Here is a 19026-nt window from a genome sequence, read left to right as displayed (position 1 = left end):
TCTGTGACTTGCATGTCAATAACTCATACTGTATCACATATGTTTGTCTTGTGCTACTTGAAAGAGCATAGGGAAAATGTTTTCAGCAGCACATTAATGTGCTCCTAATCTGTTTTGTCCATGGGGAGGCCAAGGAAAGTGGTGGCTAATGTTGTCCCAGGACAGAGATGATTAATGCCAGAGGACTGAGAACTTTGGTGGGTGAAGTTTCATATCAGTGTTGACAAATCTCATGAGGTACATTATACAACAGATTGCAACAATTACATGCTTGGAGTTCCCTGAAGTACTGCTTTTTCCCTAGTGTTCAGACTAAATTTTTTTTTTTTTTTTTTTTTTCTCCCAGGGTAGCTTTGACTCACAGGAAACTAGCAAAGTTCATAAAACAGATATTTCAGACCTGATTCTTCACTACCAAGCCACTCATGCATGATTTATGCCTGTACAAAGCAGATGTAAGAGAACAAGACTGAAATGATTGCATTTTATACCTGCTTTTGTCTGGGTATAAAGGACTGCATAAATAGCAAAATGTGAAGCATCAGGCCTATTTTCTTAAATGAGTAGCAGAAGGATCTTTTTTTCCAAAGCTCGGTCCATGCTTTCAGCGTGGAAGTCTAATCATCACTGCACTGCAAGAAGAGTCCCTTTTTCACCCATGGCTGGTGGAAGTTTTGTTTGTAGAAGGTAAAATAAATATAAGGGAAGTAACAAATACATTTTCTTTCAGTCCTGACAGGAAACTTATGACCTTCCTAGTGTAAAACATGGTTCCCAGTTCAGATATTTTCTTCTGTATAGATACAGTGTTGTTACTGATCTCAGCTAAATTAATGCTGAAGCCACAGAAGGAGTCTTTCAACCTCGGAGTGTTAGGTCTTGGCTATATAGGTGGAAATCAAGGATGTTAATTAAGATTCTCAAGCTCAAAGTCTTAAGAACTTGCAGTCCCAGAGCATATTTAATAGTAAATGATGCAACAGTCAGGCTAACGGGCCAAAAAAGAGACATGATGGAAAGCTTAAATGAGCATGACTTAGGCCAGCATTTCAAAGCACACTGACATTTTTGATCAGGTCACTGCCAAGACTACACATGCATGCCTGAGATCTAGGTGACATAGTAAAGTTAGCACCCTTAGATGTCCCTACCACTCCTCTTAGTCTTTCTTATTTTATTATTATTAATAAAGATATTCTTTAGCAGATCCTTAATCTAAAGTGGTAGGAGTTTCCTGAGCTAGAGTTCAGTTCCATTCCAGAGATTAGTTCTCGAAAGTGCTGTTCAACTTGCAAGCAAGAAGAACTTTCAAAAGATAAGGCTTGAGGGAGGAAAATGAGCATTTCTGGTTCCCATCTGTGATTGTATTGTCCTACTGTATCAGAGACTTCTGAACATCTTGCTGATGAAATAAACAGTAATCCTCTTTATTCTCTTAAAAAGGACAGAAAATCTGAATTCATACTTTTCTTTTCTCACTCTTCAGCCACTCAAAATACAGTGACACTTAAAGCTGCTTATACTTCTTAAAAATTTTGGTTAAAAAAAGCCATCTAGTCTTCAATCTCCATGTCTCTGATGGATAACAAAGTAGAGATGAAGTAAGAGAAAGAAAGGACTAGACAAAGAGTGATTGAAGTCACTGAGAATACAATTTAATCTGATTTCTGACTCCTCATCCATCCCCATCAACCAGAAATCATTCAGCATTTTATAAGATTAAGGACAAATTAGTTGGAGTTTCTATTTTTCCATCAAAATATTTTAAAAATCCATTCTGGGATAAGGCAGTAAATATTTTAAAATAAATATAAAAATTAGTTTTCAAATCATAAATGCTTTCAATGTTCTAAATTCTCTGTTGTGGTGTATCTGCTTGGCTGTGAATGTTCAGTTTCTACAGTTCAGTAGAGCTATTAGACAAGAAGCTTATGCCTATTTATATTCTAATAAGATCTAAGGCTGGTTTCTTGTTTTCATCCTGCTGCTTTTTTTGAATAGTTACTCACGCCTAAAGGCAAAGAAAATCAGAAATTCAGGACAATAAGAAAAGGAGATGACATCTCTGTGGAGTGGAGAAAATGTAAAATAATACATAGTAGTAGAATATTTGTCAGAATACAATAAATATATTTGTCAAAGTATAAAAAATAATTAAAATAAACCAAATCAATCTATACTTTAATTTTAGAAGTTAGTGGTGAGAAGTTTTCAAAAGATTCTGTTTCTATATCCTGAAAGTATCATACTAGTTCAGTTCAGTGGTACATCCAAGTCCACTATTCTCTCTCTGGAAGTGGCTGTAGGGAGAACAAGAAAGGAAGGATACTATCCACAGCTGAGTTCTCCTATCATCCATAGCCAGTGGATTAGTACCTCCCTGCCTACCCCCTACGAGCTATTTACACATCTGCTGATCAAATGTAGATTAATCCGTTCAAATAATACTTCAGTAATTTTTGGTGTTGCAAACCAGAGGCTTTGACTTAAAACTGTTTTCTTGGGGAGGTTGTTTTGTTAATACTTTTATGTTAATTATTTTTTACTGTAACCTGTTTGATACATTATGTAAAACAAAAAAAAAGAGATAGAACAACATGTTATTATGTCTGATATTATGTTTATGTTAATTTAACAAACCAGAAAAAATTATTATGACATTCTAGTTTCTCACAAGATTTCCTACATGCTATTCTACTCTTTATTACTCATAAGGAAGACAAAATATTGGCCCAAAATAATCACAGGCTGGATTCTATGTACACATATAAAATCAACATCAGATGTTCTGAGGCTTTATTAAGTTTGATTTCTTTTTCTCTGTTATACAAAAAATGAAAATATATTGTTGACTGTAGTATGTCTTTTTATCCAAAATAATTTTACTTCAACAGAAAATTAGTTTCATTCTCAAGCCATTCTTTTTCATTTTATTGGATCTCTTTTCGCAATAAAATACTAGTACATGCAACGAGAGATACCAGCATCTCCACCTTTGAAAACAATGAAATTATGTTTAGGAAATCTACATAGCTGCAACACATAAACGCAATAGAGGAAGTGGAAAGAAGATGACAATATCATGGTTTATATTCAAGGGTGTCTCTCAGAGTGAAATTTTCTATGAGTTTTTCAAATAGCTTCTAAGTAAAATGGAAAAAAAACCCCAAAAAAACTAAATGCAAAAGCAAACACTCAGCAAACATTTCGCTGTGGAAAAAAAAAACCCTCAGACATACAAAACCAACGGCCTTCTCCTCACTCCCCAAAGAGTAAGTGCTCCCAAATACAATATCAAGCCAATAACAAGTAACTATCAAGCTAATATTGAGTTAACAGAAAGAAGCCTGCTAATGCTCTCTATGCTTCTGGAATACCAGACCCCAAAACAGTGATAAAAATTCTTCAGTTACGTGTTGAAACGTTTCTGTAAATATTAACTCCCTCTTTGGGTGAGATCCAGATGGTTTAAAGCTAATGTGGTTCCTCAGGCCACACAGCAGAAAAAAAGCTATGCACAGGGGCAGATGGCGGCTAGACCGACTAAACCCGGGCCTCACTGACCACATTTCTCTGTCGTTGTATTAAACAGCTGCCATAAGCACATGAGAAAGAATAGGCAGGCCAAAGAGCTGTTCAGAAGTGAGAATTCAAAGGCATGGATGGCTTTATTGCCAGGTAATGACAGAGGGAGCTTTCTACCTCTAGATATGAAATTGCCTGAGGTCAGCAATGACTGAAAACTGTGACAAGTAGATGGCTGCTTTGTGGCCTATAGGAAATGAATTGGTGGCCTCATTCCAGTTCTCTATCATAAAACAATTACAGTTAATGCTGATTGACATCTTTGATTGCAACCGTGGCTGAGAGGCCAAGGCTGAATGAGCCTTGAAAATAAACTGCCCTTCAACCCAATAGAGTCAATCCTCCAAGCCAGAGGCGAGGTACATGTTAGACTGAGAAAAATGCACCTCTTTTTGCTCGCTCTACAGATAAAAAGTTTGTCTCTCCTACTAAATGCCAGTGCCTTTACTGCTTTCACTTGAAATAGAAAATGCAAGTCCTCTGGGAGGGTTTAGTCAAGATTGATTACATATCAGTCTTTACTGATTGTATTCCAGAAGTGTGCATATTTCAGACAGTGAGGTCCTGTTCTGCTAAATGCTGCGCAGATGCCGTGCCCAACAGTCCCCTCTCTGATTGCCATCAAAACAAATGGAACAGATTTGGGAGGCAAGAAGCACCATTACCAGTGTTTGACAGACAGGGCATGAGGCTCAGTGAGACAATGTGATAAATCCAATATCACGCAGGTAATGTGTGGCAGAGAAAGGAGATGAAACAGAGGATTGGGTCATGGCTATAAAATTGAGTTAATACCAAATAATTCTCGGTCACAAATATTTCATTACACATTTTGTTTGTGGCACCACAGAAGCAAAATTGTGCAACAGTGTCTATGTGTTTGAAGCTGTTCTAGCATTAGTGATGTGTAATGGAAATGAGGAAGGTTTCAAGACTAAATCTAGATGTAATAAAAAACTAAATTCCTGCCCAACACTTTTGTCTGTGACTGTCCAAATCCCATCCCAGATACACCCAGATCAGAAGATTTTACTTAAGCACCTGTTCTTGAACTTGGTAAAAGATTTCACATGCAGGAAGAAACCCCAAATCTCCAGTTCCCCACTGTTTATTTCACAGCAGAAAGGTCAGTTTGCACTGGCTATGTAAAATATGAGTAGCGGTAAACACATACATTGATTAGCATTTGAAAATGTCATGCTATTAAAATAACAAGAAAAAAATGGAGTTAGGAGTTAGAGTGTTTCTACACAATGCATGCTTAAAATACGCTTCTTTTGAAGTAGTGGGAATCGAGAAAGAACAGAGTTGATGTCTGTAGGGTGCATGACTCCATGTTGGCAGCTGTCCTTGTCTGAAGATCCAAGGATTCAGCCTTCTCACCACCTTCTGACTTCAGTTATAGTGCATGGGCTCTGTTACTCCTTGTCTTAGATAGCACAGTACAATTTCAACTCCTAAAAAAAGGCATGCAGGAGCAAAAATTCACAGCACTGCTTTTCCAGTGGGCTATACTGAAGCATTTCAAGCACAAGACTTGAAACAACCTGAGGTAAGCAAAGAAAGATCAAAGAAATCTAAAGGAAAGCATGCTAATGCACACATGAAGCATTCACAACATCAAGCTGGAATTTACTTAATCCATCTGCCTTTTCCTCTTTAAAGAGTTTTTCACTGGCCTTATATTTTGAGAGGTTAATCAGTTGTCCCACTGTACAAATGGAAAGGAGTTCTATCCTTTCTGAACAGTTCTTCACAAGTCATTCTCTACTGAATAACTTACGAGCTGGAAGTGTCTTTTCCTGGGTTACATTCACATAATTACTGACAGTCTGTTTAGTTCAGTTTAAGATGTGGCCACTTGTCAGCTGAGATGTAAAAACTGGGCATGTGGATGTTCCTAGCCCCTTTCAGTTGCAAGGTATAATAGGTTAGCTTAAATCATCTGCATAATTTATATAATATATGATCTTAGAAAAGGTAATACTATATTAACTAAATACAAAATGAATGGAGAGGTCCCTAGAAATCTTGCCAGGCTAACAGGATGACATGTGACAGGTGAAATATCTTTCTGGCATTGCTACAATGAAAAGATTAGAACATTCCTACCCCTTCCTTACTATGATTCCTGCTACCAGTCCCTATAGCTTTTTAACAGAGGATCAACACCAGGATCGGTTTTCTGTGATTCTTCCTATAATATATGTGCTAGCTGGAGGGACCTTCAATAGTTTTATTTACTGATGATAATAAAAGAGAGAAATAGGAAATCCATCCGTTTATTAAACAAATCCAAATAGATTAATAGTATCAGTACATCATATGAACACCAAAAAGCAGAGAACAAAAATTTAAGTTACCATTTTCAAGTGTCATTCTAATAAAATCACAAGGTAATTTCAGACTTAGACATAATATCTGAGAATCTAGTTAAAAGATGACATAGAAGCAGAAACATCTCAGGCTTACCATGAAAAAATATGACTGGTTCCAGATGATAATGTGCATATCTCAATATGCAAAAAATATATTCTTACAGACAGTACCGTCAATACTTGGGTCAAACACCTAACCAGTAAAAAAATCTGTATGAGTCCAATGGGCTTTGAATCCATGGAGTTTCTTACTCTTGAAAATTTATCACTAAGGAACCCTAACTCCATTGTTTCTCTTTTCTCTGAGTAGATCTTCTTCGAGTGAATATTTCTACAATTTATTTTTTTAAAGGAATTAGTAATACAGTGTAATGAAGGCACTAAGATACCTGAAAGCTTCTAAATGTATTATCTGCAGTTCAAAACAAGTTATCTTAGGCTGTCAAAATGTAGATCAAATGGCATTCTGTATAAAATTATATGAATTGCAAGGAAAGAACATATTTTAATTTTCCTGTTGAGATCCCATTTACCCCAATTATGTGAGTCTTTTAAATTGGCAAACTCTGGTTCTTAAAAAACAAGAGAGATCTATAAAAATCCACATGTAAAATAAATTCAGCAAATCTGCCTTTTTTCCTGCTATATAAACAAAATGGAAGGAAGTAATGTGACATTTTGTAAATTAAAAATGTAACACAGATAAATCCCTTACTTCAGCCAAATATCCATTAAAGAAGGGCACAAAAAGAAATATTTCTTACAATTTTACTTTATGTAGAATAAAGGGAAAAAAAAAAGTACTGGCGTAAGACTCACTAAATAATATACTCACTGACTGCTAATATATACCATCTTGTAGACTAGAAATATAATTTTCCTTCTCCATGAAGACTTACTAAGGAATCATTCCAATGTTAACATTATGGCAGTTTATATCTTTATGTGAGTTAAGAAGTGCAAAAGTTGTGTTTCAATGAATATCTAATCAAATCAAAACATTGTTGAAAAATTTCTATGGCCATTTCTTACATGGCTTTGAAGATGCAGAACAACTGATGAAGCTTAATATAAGTACTGTGATTAGTTTCTTACAAGTCAGAGTAACATCTATATCTGGCTGCTGATTGATTAAAAAACATGGCTCAAAACAACAAATATGTTTCTAAGATACAAATCTATCACAGAATTCACCCCATTGCTTGTAACATGTTATGAATTTATCTTAAAAATTTTAAAAGTTCACAATTCAAAAGACTGCAGCAGTAGGCTACCTGGAGTTCACGGCACAAGCTGTAATTCATTGCTAGCCTTGGCATCTTTTTTAATGGTCTTATTATTTGATTAAATAGTCCTCCTAATTGAAATAAATGACTCTCTACAATCTGTCTTACACTCCTGGTAAGCTTAAAAAGTAAAATATTCTGAAAAGATTTCAGAAGTCATGATAGACTAGACTTCTTAGACTTTGTCACACCGGTTTGAAAATCTTGTCCTAGCCTTATGCAGAGTGTATAATGAGACAATATTCCCTGGGTAAAGTATACCTAATAAGCAAAACATAGGTATACAAAGCACATTTGTTATAGTGACAAGAATAACAACGGATCATAAGTTTTGGCTCAGTTTACTTGTTTAAATGAACATGGATCTGAAATTTATTAAACCTCTCTACTTCTGACATCAAAAACCATATTCCCACTACTTGCTTCGCGATTTCACAAAATGATATTTCCAGAGACTGGGCTATGGGAAATGTTCATGATCTACAAATGTTTGAATGGTTCTTTTATTAATACGCCAGGTACTGGAAGTTTTTTGGACTGAAGAAGGCTTGCATATGATCTTCTATTTTGTATGAACAATATATATGATTTTTGAATTTTAGTCTAAAATAAACAGTTGAGAACTCAAGAAATATTCTAAATTATTTTTCAGCAAAATTCTTATAAAACAATATCACTGATGTTCACACAATCTAATCTGAGGCACCATGGGGAAAAGATCTCTTCTGATTTTTCAGAGTTGTAACCTTAGTTAGGTGTATAAAATTAGCTTAAACAGCAACACATGGCCATTTTTTGTTCAAATTCCCAGTTGACGGATGCATAAACAACATATTTGCATAAGCAAATAGCCAGCTAATTTTCTACTAGGTCACATGAATGACTAAATACCTGATTTGTGTATATACAATGGCTACTTGTAGCCATATTAAATACATGCTAATGTATGAATGCAATTGTTCACCTGTAACTTTGAAAATATTGTTAATCTGGCAAGAATTCTAATCACGATTTTTATGCAAATCTGAATAGTTTTAACAGTGCAATCTGCATGTGAATTCAGCTCCTTCTAGACTACCTATGCTCCAGAAATGGAATTTCTTACTGTTCCATGTTCACAATTAATTAAAAAGTTGTCATCTGTACTGTTTTCTTCTTTCCGGCCAAAGTTTTGAATATTCAAGACAATAAGGGTCTGCCTTAAGTTACAACTCAGTAAAATTTGTATTCCATTTAAGTGACAAGGTTTTGGCAGCAGGGGGGCTGCAGGGGAAGTGTCTGTGAGGAGAGGGCAGGGCGGCCCATGCTGACACTGCCAGTTCCAGCAAACTGCAAAGCAGACCCACCCCTGGTCAAAGCTGAGCCCATAAGCTGATGGTATTGCATCTGTGATAACATAGTTAAGAAAGGGTAAAAAAAACCTACACAGAGATGGGAGAGAGAAGTGAGACTATGTGAGAGAAGAGCTCTGCAGACACCAAGGTGAGTGCAGAAGGAGGGCGAGGCGGTGCTCCAGGAGGCAGAGCAGGATTCCCCCGCAGGCCGTGGTGCAGGCCATGGTGAGGCAGCTGTGCCCTGCGCCCAGGGAGGTCCATGGGGGAGCAGATCTCCACCTGCAGCCCGGGGAGGAGCCCACCCCGGAGCAGGGGGATGTGCCCGAAGGAGGCTGTGACCCCGTGGGAAGCCCGTGCTGGAGCAGGCTCCTGGCGGGACCTGTGGCCCCGTGGAGAGAGGAGCCCACGCTGGAGCAGGTTTGCTGGCAGGAGCTGTGACCCCGTGGGGGACCCACGCTGGAGCAGCCTGTGCCTGAGGGACTATACCCATGAAGAGGATCCACGCTGGAGCAGTTCTTAAAGTACTTTATCCTATGGGGGGGGAACATCGTGCTGGAGCAGGGGAACAGTGTGAAGAGGAAAGAGCAGCAGAGACAAAGTGTTATGGAGTGACCCCAACCCCCATTTGCTTCCTGGCTGCAGCCTCAGAGGGGGAGAAGGTTGAAGAGTTGGGAACAGAGGACTGAAATTGTGGCTAGGAAGTTGGGGGGGGGGGGGGGGGGGGAAGGGATGATGGGTTTGGTTTTGTCTTTATTTCTCACTATTTATTTTAATTGGCAATAAATGAAATAAATCTTTAAGCTGAATGTTTTGCCCGTGACTGTAATAGATAAGTGATCTCCCTGTGTTTATCTCAATCTATGAGTTTTTTTAATCTTATTTCTCCCCCTGTTCACTTGGAAAGAGGGAGTGAGAGAGTGCCTGGGTGGGCATCTGGCATCCAGCAAAGATCAACCTACAGGACCATGGCAGGTTAGCTTTGGAGCAGCTACCACCTCTGAGGTGAAACTTCTGAGGTGTTTCTCCCCACTGTATGAAGCAACAGTGGAACTAACAGAATCAGAGAGCAGAAAAAAAATTCCAAAATACAAAGAGAATCCAACATGCTCATCTGCTTTGCTAGCGGAAAACTACAACAGGAAAATAATAGGATTAACCTTCTAATTTCACAGAATCAGTTACAATGAGTCATTACTTTGTCTTCCAACTGCAAATGTGGTTATTAGTGTGATAGAGTTACAACACAAAAAAGATGACAGAGCAAGTCCAAAGTTCACATCACAGACTAATTAAAGGTATCTTTACAAAGTCAGTGGCCAGAATTTCTAACACTGTCATGCATACATTTGAATGCACTTTTATGCATACTGGAATAATGTATAAAGTCAACTATATAAATATATAAACTATATATACCATATAAAATATACATCTCGTTCTAGTTACGCCTTAATGTAAAGTTAGTTCCACAGCAATAAAGGTGTAGAACATTCTCAAAATACTTCTTTTGTCTTGCATTCCTTGAAGACTAATTAAAGTGAGGAACCAAAAATACTATACTCTATTAATACTAAAAATAAGCTACTGATCATGATGAATGGCTATTTGATATGAGAACTTCCATTATCTTATTGTAGTCTGCTAAGCAGCCCTTTCAATTTAATTCCAGTAGCCCATGAAGTAAAGTAGTTGTCAAGGTCCAACAATATCAGATCCTAGTCTGAAGTTTCTGAAAACATCACTGGAATCTTGTTTGAATGACTGAAATAAAAATAGTCAAATAAAATATTTTTGTTCAATGTACAACATACATAGTCATATGTATTAATGTCTTACAATGTCTTATAGTCTTGACCTCAACATTCAAATTAAGAATGATGCTTAATAATATTCATAACATATATATTTCCCTGAATTCATAGGCTTCATCCAAATAATGTGCATTGCAATATTAATAATTTCATTATTAGTATTGTTTCTGCTTTTTGCAGAAAGTTATTTTCACTCACAAAAGCTCCTGAATACAGAATTTGCTACAAGATACATGAAATTTCACTTGTCAAACTGCAGATTGCAGAGGACATTTTAAAGGACATTCTACTGTATGACTGTATATTAGAAGTTTTCCCTTCCACCTCCTGCATTCTTTGGAGGAAGAAATTATGGATATTATTTGACTGACATGGACAGCCTATCTGAAGCTGTTAAAATCTATTATTTCCAATGCTTTAATTTAGACACTTCTTAAAATGTATGTTTATTTGATCGACCATGAGATATTGTACACAAATAATTTAGGAGCTTTATATCTCAATGTACACTGACTGCTAAATATGCTTTCTTTTCCAATCTGCAAAGAACTGTCCCTAACTAGAGTAGCACCATCAAGCTGTATCACAGTCAAATAGTCTCTTGTTCATTCCCATCTCATCATAGAATGAAGCTCTTGTGATCTCAGATGTGTGCAACTATAAGTTTCTTTACAATGTCACAACAGATGAGCCAGAAAGAAAGAAAAGCAAATGCACACAACCCCCAAATTGTAAAACCATAGAATTGTAAAGACAGAAAGTTCAAAGTGTCATTTGATTTTGACAAAATCCCCAGACCATCAGATTACAACCTGAACCTCTGTTATGTACAGAAATGTCCTTGAAAAAAGCATGGGCTTTTTTTAAAGGTGCTTATGGTAGGGTAATCTAATCCAAGTAAGATACTCAGAGAAAAAGAAGAAAAAAGACCTTTATATAAATTTATATGTATCTACACATATTGTTAGTGAATGGTTGGGAACTAGAAGGAATTACTCAAATAGCTTTGAACTTTTCTTGACATGGATCTGGTTCTTTCTTTTTGCCTTTTTTTCTTTTCTTTTCCATGTATCTATTTCTGTAAACTGATGAACATTCAGAGGGTTTACACATTTCAAGAAAAGTATTAAAAGGAGGCTTAGATTCAGGCCATTGATTGTTAACCTGATCAAGATGTGATTATTTTCTTCTTTCCAGCTGCACCTTATTTTGTGGCAGGAAGAAGTCACAGTGTTGCAGGACCTCAGCTTCTCTTATCAGCAACAGGATACTTGTGTTGACATACTCAGGATCTTCCTAAACCTTTCTCCTTCTTTGTCATGGCTTTGTCCCATCTATTTCAGAGATCCTCTATAATGAAACAATTTTGTTAACTTTCCCTAGGAGCTCATTTATTTTTATTAGCGAGCATGTTGGTGTTAGGTACATTTGACTTCATTTGTTGGCCTGCTGAACTTCCTAGAGAACTGAAATTTAATGATTGATAAGGTGATAAAGTGACAAATACAAGGATAAAACCTGAGAGATAAACGCTGAGTAAGAGAAATAAAATTCTGAAAAAGTGACATTGTTTTTAATTGAAACATAAATTTGAGGAACAGGATTATGAGATTTCATTTCAACAGTGCGTATGGGGATGAGTTTTAAGAGGCACAAGCATTGGATATTGACCCATTCTGGGCTGATTTGGCCACAAAGTTGTATTTAAGTAATCTAAGGGCAGTAAAGGCCCAATGGGATTGACAGTCCATAGTAAAAGCAGAGGAATGGCCAGTTGCAATATGCGCAATTCTGTTTTAAGCAAGTACCACCTTATCCATCCCTTTTCAGGTTAACAGATGATGCTGATCAAGCTGTATGAAATTTATGTTTGTCTGCCCATCAGTGTGGTGGGACCCTTAACGGAACAGATAAGAGCAGGTCTGAGCTGTCTTTTTAGTACTCAGGAAGGCTGGGCTAGACCAGCACCACTTATTCTGCCTATTTTACACCCTCAGTGCCCACGCTCCACAACAGTCAAGGGCAACTGGTGTGAGAAGGCAACATCCATGGGCCATGTTCAGAGATAACTCCTGACTTTCTTGTCCACCTTCAACAGTAGGGAGATGGGGACAATCTTCTGACTTGGTCAACACTTTCTTTCCTCAGACTGTGGAGTCCTTCCTTAGCCTTCCATTTTCCATTTCATTTATTGACTTAATGGAAGGCATTAAGGTAGCTTTCTCTTCCTGTTACTCCTTCCTCCTCCTGGCCCTTTTCACACCCTTCCATGTCAGCATACTCACCTATTCCCAGTTGGCAGGGATGCCACAGAGGGCACTTTCCACAATCCATTTGCTCACATCATAAGCTATCAGAAGCAGAAAATTCTGTTAAAGGACTGAAATGGGGAAGAGGAGGAGAAGAGAACAGAGAGAAGTGGAAGAAATCATCCTCCATTTTCCAGTGAGCCAGTGTACTAATAGGATCAGTAAAGTGTGATTCCTGTTCCCACAGTGTTTACACAACAAAAGCAACACTTAATTTTTCTCAGAGGTCTAGTGAACACTCTAGCCCAGATTTAACTATTCAACCAGATTTTCACTATCAGAATTAAAAAACCCAAACCTGGTAAAATTAATCATCTGAGCTCAAATGAAAAGGGAAAAGGATTTATGGAAACATTTTCTTTCAGAAAGCGTGCAGCATTATATAACTAAGGACTCAAAAATCTAAATATGTGCCTTACAGTGCCTGTAGTTCATGAGAGTAACAATATAACGAGAATTAAAAATAAAAATTACAGTGGATTTTAATCTCATTTTATTTGCCTTCTGATTCTTAAATCTCAATCCTTTAAGTATATTTTCACTGCAGATCGCAGAACAGACAAAAATGAACTTTATGTTTTCATATGTACATGGTTTAGGAACCTTATATTCCAAGCAGACACCAATCTCTAAATGAAATGAAATAATCACGTTACTTAAATAAGACATTAAAATCACTTTAACTTCAAAAGAAGGAAGAAGTGGGGGTAGGAATAAATCACAGAAACAACAATGTAGTAATAGCACTGAGTCTACTAAGTTCAAAATATGCTTAGAAAATCACATGAACAGCCAAAAACTTGATCACCTCATCCCTGAACTCCCAGACATGCTCACCTCTCACTCCATATTCTAAGCAGACTACTGAAAACAGCCTCAAATTGACTTGGAGTTATCAGCCTATTGCACATCCATAATAATCCTGAAGGAAGGACATTGTATTATCAGTCACATAAAGCTTCCAGTTCTAAAATGTGTATTTGTCTTAAGGCCTGTCCAGACAGCACAGTGTATTTTGCATACCACATTTAGCTTTGTTGTGAATTGTAAATGCAAAACTTTCATGATACAAACAAAACCTTTTGGAAGGTTTTTAATTTTTCTTTAGTATTCATGGAATTATTCTCAGTTTGCCATGCATATTAGTATTATATTTAAATTTCTGTTATGCAGAAACTTTAAAAGGTGTACACTATTTATTGAAAATAGAATAAGATATTCTGAGCTAGGCTTGGTGGAATCATTTTGTAGCCATATCATAAGAGTCTAAAAACAGCATTGAAATTTCCTGACAAAGACTTTACCTTTCATACACTAACAATTACTGCTGTTAAACCAAAGTAAAACAACTTTTCCCTGCAAAGAGTCCCCACAAAACAGTAAACCATTAAAAGTGCCTTGTTTTAACTGTTTGAGGAGTCAATTTAAGCTTTTATACACTGAAAACAGTCTCTGAGTTGTGCGTTAGGTGACTAGGGTTGCCCCTGTTCTCTAAAAAAAAGCACTGAGCCTTCATAGGATAGCAAATTCACAGTGCCACTATGCAAAAGTTAAGGGGAAAATAGGAAGATCTTGATTTGGCAGGTAACATTTTCCCATTGTTTCTTGCAGGTTTTTCCAAGTTCATAGCAAAAAAATAAGATGAAGTTGGAGGTCAAGGTTTTGTAGATAATGGAAAAAAATTTTGGAAATCACGACAGCAAACATTTTTTATTGTCTGGTAATGCAGTTTAAGACTTTCAAGAAAGGATTCCTCCCACAAGCTGTTTGTAAAGCTCCCAATTTTCTGCCCGTTTATTTCAGTCAACAGAGAAGCATGGAAAGCTACGCAGCTGGAATCATGGTTTATCCTTTGATGCAAATGGTGAAAAATTTGAACCCTTACTGAGATGAAAAATGTAATGATGTTTTAAATATATTTAGTTTTTATAATACAGACCACAAAAGACTTCTACAAATGAGGGATAGCAGAAAGAAAAAGCAATACTTTCTGAAAGGCAAAATAAGAATTTCATGTTTCTTTTTGCTCATGTTCCACATACCACACACTCTCAAAGTTTAAAAGTATAATTGACAGTCATAGCACTGTTGACGTCTTTTTAATAGTTGACTCTTCAAGTAAATAATACAAAAAATTTCTATTAAAAGTGGATAAGAATCTGGGTCTTAAGGAGATAAATATTAGTGAAGCATAAACAATGCTAATTCAACAGTGATTCCAACTTTATATTAATATCATCAGAATAAAGATACCACAAGAAATACAGGCCTATGAAAAGAATATCAGGCTGGAGGTTTTGATAGGAAACTTAACACGAAGATAGAAACACAAGCCAACATAAGATGCCATTTTAAACGTATTTCTTTTTTCTAGGTCTACATCAGCATTAAAATTCCCCAATTCTGTATCACAATGTTGAGCTGTCACACTATTTTTGAAGCTATTAGTCATCTTATTTCACTTATTGGTCCACTTTTTTCTCCTTTTCTGAGTTTTTCAAGGTTAAAAAGCATAGTATTTTATGCTGATAAAAATATTTAAAACAAACCTGTTCCTTAAATCACTATTTTTGAGTTCAGATGACGATTCAGTTGCAGCACTAAATAGACAATAAAATGTATTTTTCCACCAGTTACAAAAATAATTTGTGAAAACAGGCGAAGCACAAGGGTAGTGTAGCTATGATACATACAGATACATCTGACCTGCACCTATCTAAGTGTACTCCAAACAATAAGTCTGGAAAAAAGAATGTAAAGATAGCTTTTCTCCACTTATGTGCAGGCTAGCTTTTACCAATGAGATCATGTCTGGAAGGTGCACAGTCAGGATCACAAGGTACAGTGTCATCTGAACACTGCTATACTGCTTCCTGACCCAAACTCTGTATCTCTATGGTTCAGCTCACATCGGTGTAAGCTTGGAATTTGTACACCAGTATCTACTGCTGCCCCAGACATACTCCAAGACATCTCTGAATATAGTCTTGGTAAATAAAATATCACTCCTTATTTTCCAAGCCAGAAAGGAAAATATGAATATGATCACCCTTAAACAGCCATAAGCATGAGGCTTACATACCAGCAAATTGAGTCTTAATTCAGCAGTTTAGTTCTTTGCCAGAGTGTCATATTGCTGTATAGTTTCTAAGATTTTGGCTTCAAAAGAGAAAAGCTACAGCAACAGAAAAAAGAAACATACTGAAATAGTTCACTCTTGTGAAATATCCTTGAAAAACACCTCTTGTGAAACATCCATCAAAATCAGACAAGGTAGACCTATTTTTGGTAATGTTTAAATGTGTTCATACCATATTTCTTTATGTTAGACTAACTGGTTTCTACAGATTGCTCTAAGGAAGAGATAGATTGTTTAGACGAAACCTTAGGAATCTTAGTTGAAGATGAAAGAGAATTCTCAGGATCTAATAACAAAACAATATATTATGCTAAATTAGTCTTGAAATAAATATTCACTCTGGCCCCAACTTCATACAGGTAACTATTTTAATGTAACAACTTACATAGTGGCTACTAGATTGCTCTGCTAACGTAATTATTTACATTTTTTCCATTGCTTTCACAATGGTGCAGTTCTAGAGTGTAGCAGAGATCCATTAACAGAATTTAAGGGAAATAAGTCAATCCCTTTATGCCAAAAACATGCTTTCTGTAAAGAAAACAACTTACTGCAAAAAACAAAGACCTGCTTAGAACTGAAATGGCAATGGTCATTTGCATTTGTGCTCATGGAACAGAGATTTTTATTTGGCACTTAAGTAGGACTGTGCAAATGCTCTAGACTAACAAGCTGAAATAAGCATCTGCTTACCACAATTCAGTGAAATGTTCTTTGTGTTTCCCTTCTGTTTGTAGATACATGACTACAATTTTATTTTAACCTGATTTCTGTCATACTGCACTTATAAAGTAACAATTTTTTTGGTTCAAGTCACAGCTACTACTCTAAGATGATAAGAGGAAACCCTGCTAGAAAGAGTCAGTGATACATGATTCCATAAACACCTGCAATTGAAATAAGCCTGGAAACTGTCAATAAGCAAACTGACTTCAGTAGACTTACCTGTTTAATGTTTTTAAAAGTTCAATACTTCCTCTTTACCACACAAATCTTTTAACCACTGGGTGAAGTCAAAATAGAGCACTTGATCATGATAATCCCAACCTGTCAGGGACAACAGCATCTCTCATGGCACCACACTCAGAATGCTTGAAACAAACCTGGAAGACACAGATTTTCTTACATTTTAAGTGAAATATACTCAACCGTGTTCTAGGATGAGGAAACATGAGCACTTAATGGATGAATACTTTATAGAGGACTGAGTACAAAGCCATAAATATCACCTAGTAAACATCAAGTCCAGAGACTACAAAGCTCATGTTCCAGAGAACCCATTTGTGCTGACTATATGCATCTCTGCTGTACTTATTGACCCATCAAAACTGCCAGGATTAATAAACAGTATTTATATTTTTAAAAAATTGCTGCTTTGTGTACTTAAACCTGTAAGTCTGTTTTGCTATGAATTTCAAAAGGAAGATCATATTCTGAACCAATGAGAATCTTATCTGAGAAATGTCATGGAAAGAATTCAGTAAAATTAGTTGTTCCATGAGAGCTTTGCTGGGTACCATTCCTGACCGTATCTTTAACAGAAAATGCAACCTGTAAATGAATGCAATGCAAACCCACACGGATCTCATGACCCTCTTTTGACTAAGAAAAGGCATGCAGACAAGTAAAGTATTCAGGTGACATATTTCAACATGTTTTTAATGGAGCCAGGAAAATTTATAGTTTTATCTAGCACTGCTTCTGTATAGTTTTAAGCTTCCTTGAGAAAATTTTCTACCATTATAAGTACCTTTTAATAATTTAAGTGAATACTTTTGTTACAATCTGTAAATGTATTTTTTCAGACTTTAAATTACAGTGCATCTACCTCCTTCACTAAAAAGATGATTAATTTAGGGGAGCTGAATTTACTTAATAAAGATATTTTCTCATCTTTGTTCTCTGTCATGGAAATCTTCAGGTCAGTGCACAGATATCATGAGGAATAACAGATGGCATCCAGATCAACGGCCAGTTCATTCAGAAGATACACTGCTCTGGGCATTCCTTAGGAGTCCTAACTTGTTATTTCAGTCCCTGTTGAAATTTAAAGAGTGACTGAGCACTACTCCTAAACATCTCCAAAGTTCTGTATGTGCCCTACCTTTCCCACTGATAGGAATGTCTCCTCAAGTGTTGCATATGGTTTTTAATAGAGAGAAGGAAAATGTGTGCACAGAGGTGTGTGCTAGTGCATACATGTGTATGCAAGATAAAAATGAAATATTCTATCCAAATTCAGAAATATCCTAGGTAAAATGACAGTAGATTTCTTGTCTAACTTTGCAAAGTATTTCACAACTGGTTTATCATAGAGTATGACTTCTCAATGAATCAAACATTAGACAGCAACAACAGAGCTAAAACCAGTGGATCAAAAGAGAAACTGTTATTCAACATCCACCACTCATTAGTACTTTTAGAAAAGGTACACAAACAGAAGGTATTTCTAAAAAGGGGACAAGATTGCACTTAGCCCAGTTTTAAAGTGAGAGTTCAGTGCATCTGAGGTATGATGCTTCACCATGAAAAACAAAGTTTCCAAGCATATGAAATTTATAATATCTTTCAGAACTTCACATGGGAGAGCAACCACATCAAGAGTTTAACAATCAGGAATCACAGTTTTGATCTTTCATCATACACCAGGTCAGACGAATGCAGGAAATATGAAAGGTTAGTGAAACGTACTTTAGAAATTGGCTGAATATCTTGCATTGAGATATTAACGGATCTTTTCCATCCAATCCAGTGCATGCAGATCAGTCACCGATTGATGTATGATTCTCCATGATCAGATGCAGAACTGAATTTTAGTGAGAGAGAAGGAGCACAAACACATCTCAGACTAGATCTCCCAAACTCAAAATACACGGGGAAGGGTCTTCTTTCTTTGCTTGTGATTTTCATAGTGACATCTCTGATGGGGCAGCAAGAAAGTTTTCCCTCAAAATGTAATATCATAGACACACACATAAAGCAGTCTAAACAAGAAGTAAAGCTTTCATTAATAGCTTCCAGAAAGACAATGGAAAAGTTCTATTCAATTGTTGTCATGAAATTCCAAAGATATGTCAGACTGGGTATGGCTGAAGTTACATACTTCAGATATTCCTCTAAATTTGCATGATATTTTTGCTTCTTACAGTGTAAAGAGAGCAACCAGCTGAGATTTTAGATTTGG

The 19026-nt window shown here is 36.4% G+C and overlaps 1 protein-coding gene across 2 annotated transcripts in view; it reads right to left on the bottom strand.

Moving 5' to 3' along the window:
• Positions 1-19026, bottom strand: part of LINGO2 (leucine rich repeat and Ig domain containing 2) — a 542951-nt gene that overhangs the window by 152062 nt on the left and 371863 nt on the right. For both annotated transcript variants that reach the window (XM_074932702.1, XM_074932703.1), the window contains one exon: positions 16788-16945. The gene's annotated coding sequence lies outside the window, so the exon portion shown is untranslated. The remainder of the gene's footprint in view (positions 1-16787; positions 16946-19026) is intronic.

The sequence above is a fragment of the Athene noctua genome, chromosome Z (assembly GCF_965140245.1).
Source record: "Athene noctua chromosome Z, bAthNoc1.hap1.1, whole genome shotgun sequence".
NCBI lineage: Eukaryota > Metazoa > Chordata > Aves > Strigiformes > Strigidae > Athene > Athene noctua.
Note: the sequence above shows the minus strand (reverse complement) of the source record. Positions and strands in the feature narration are given on the sequence as shown.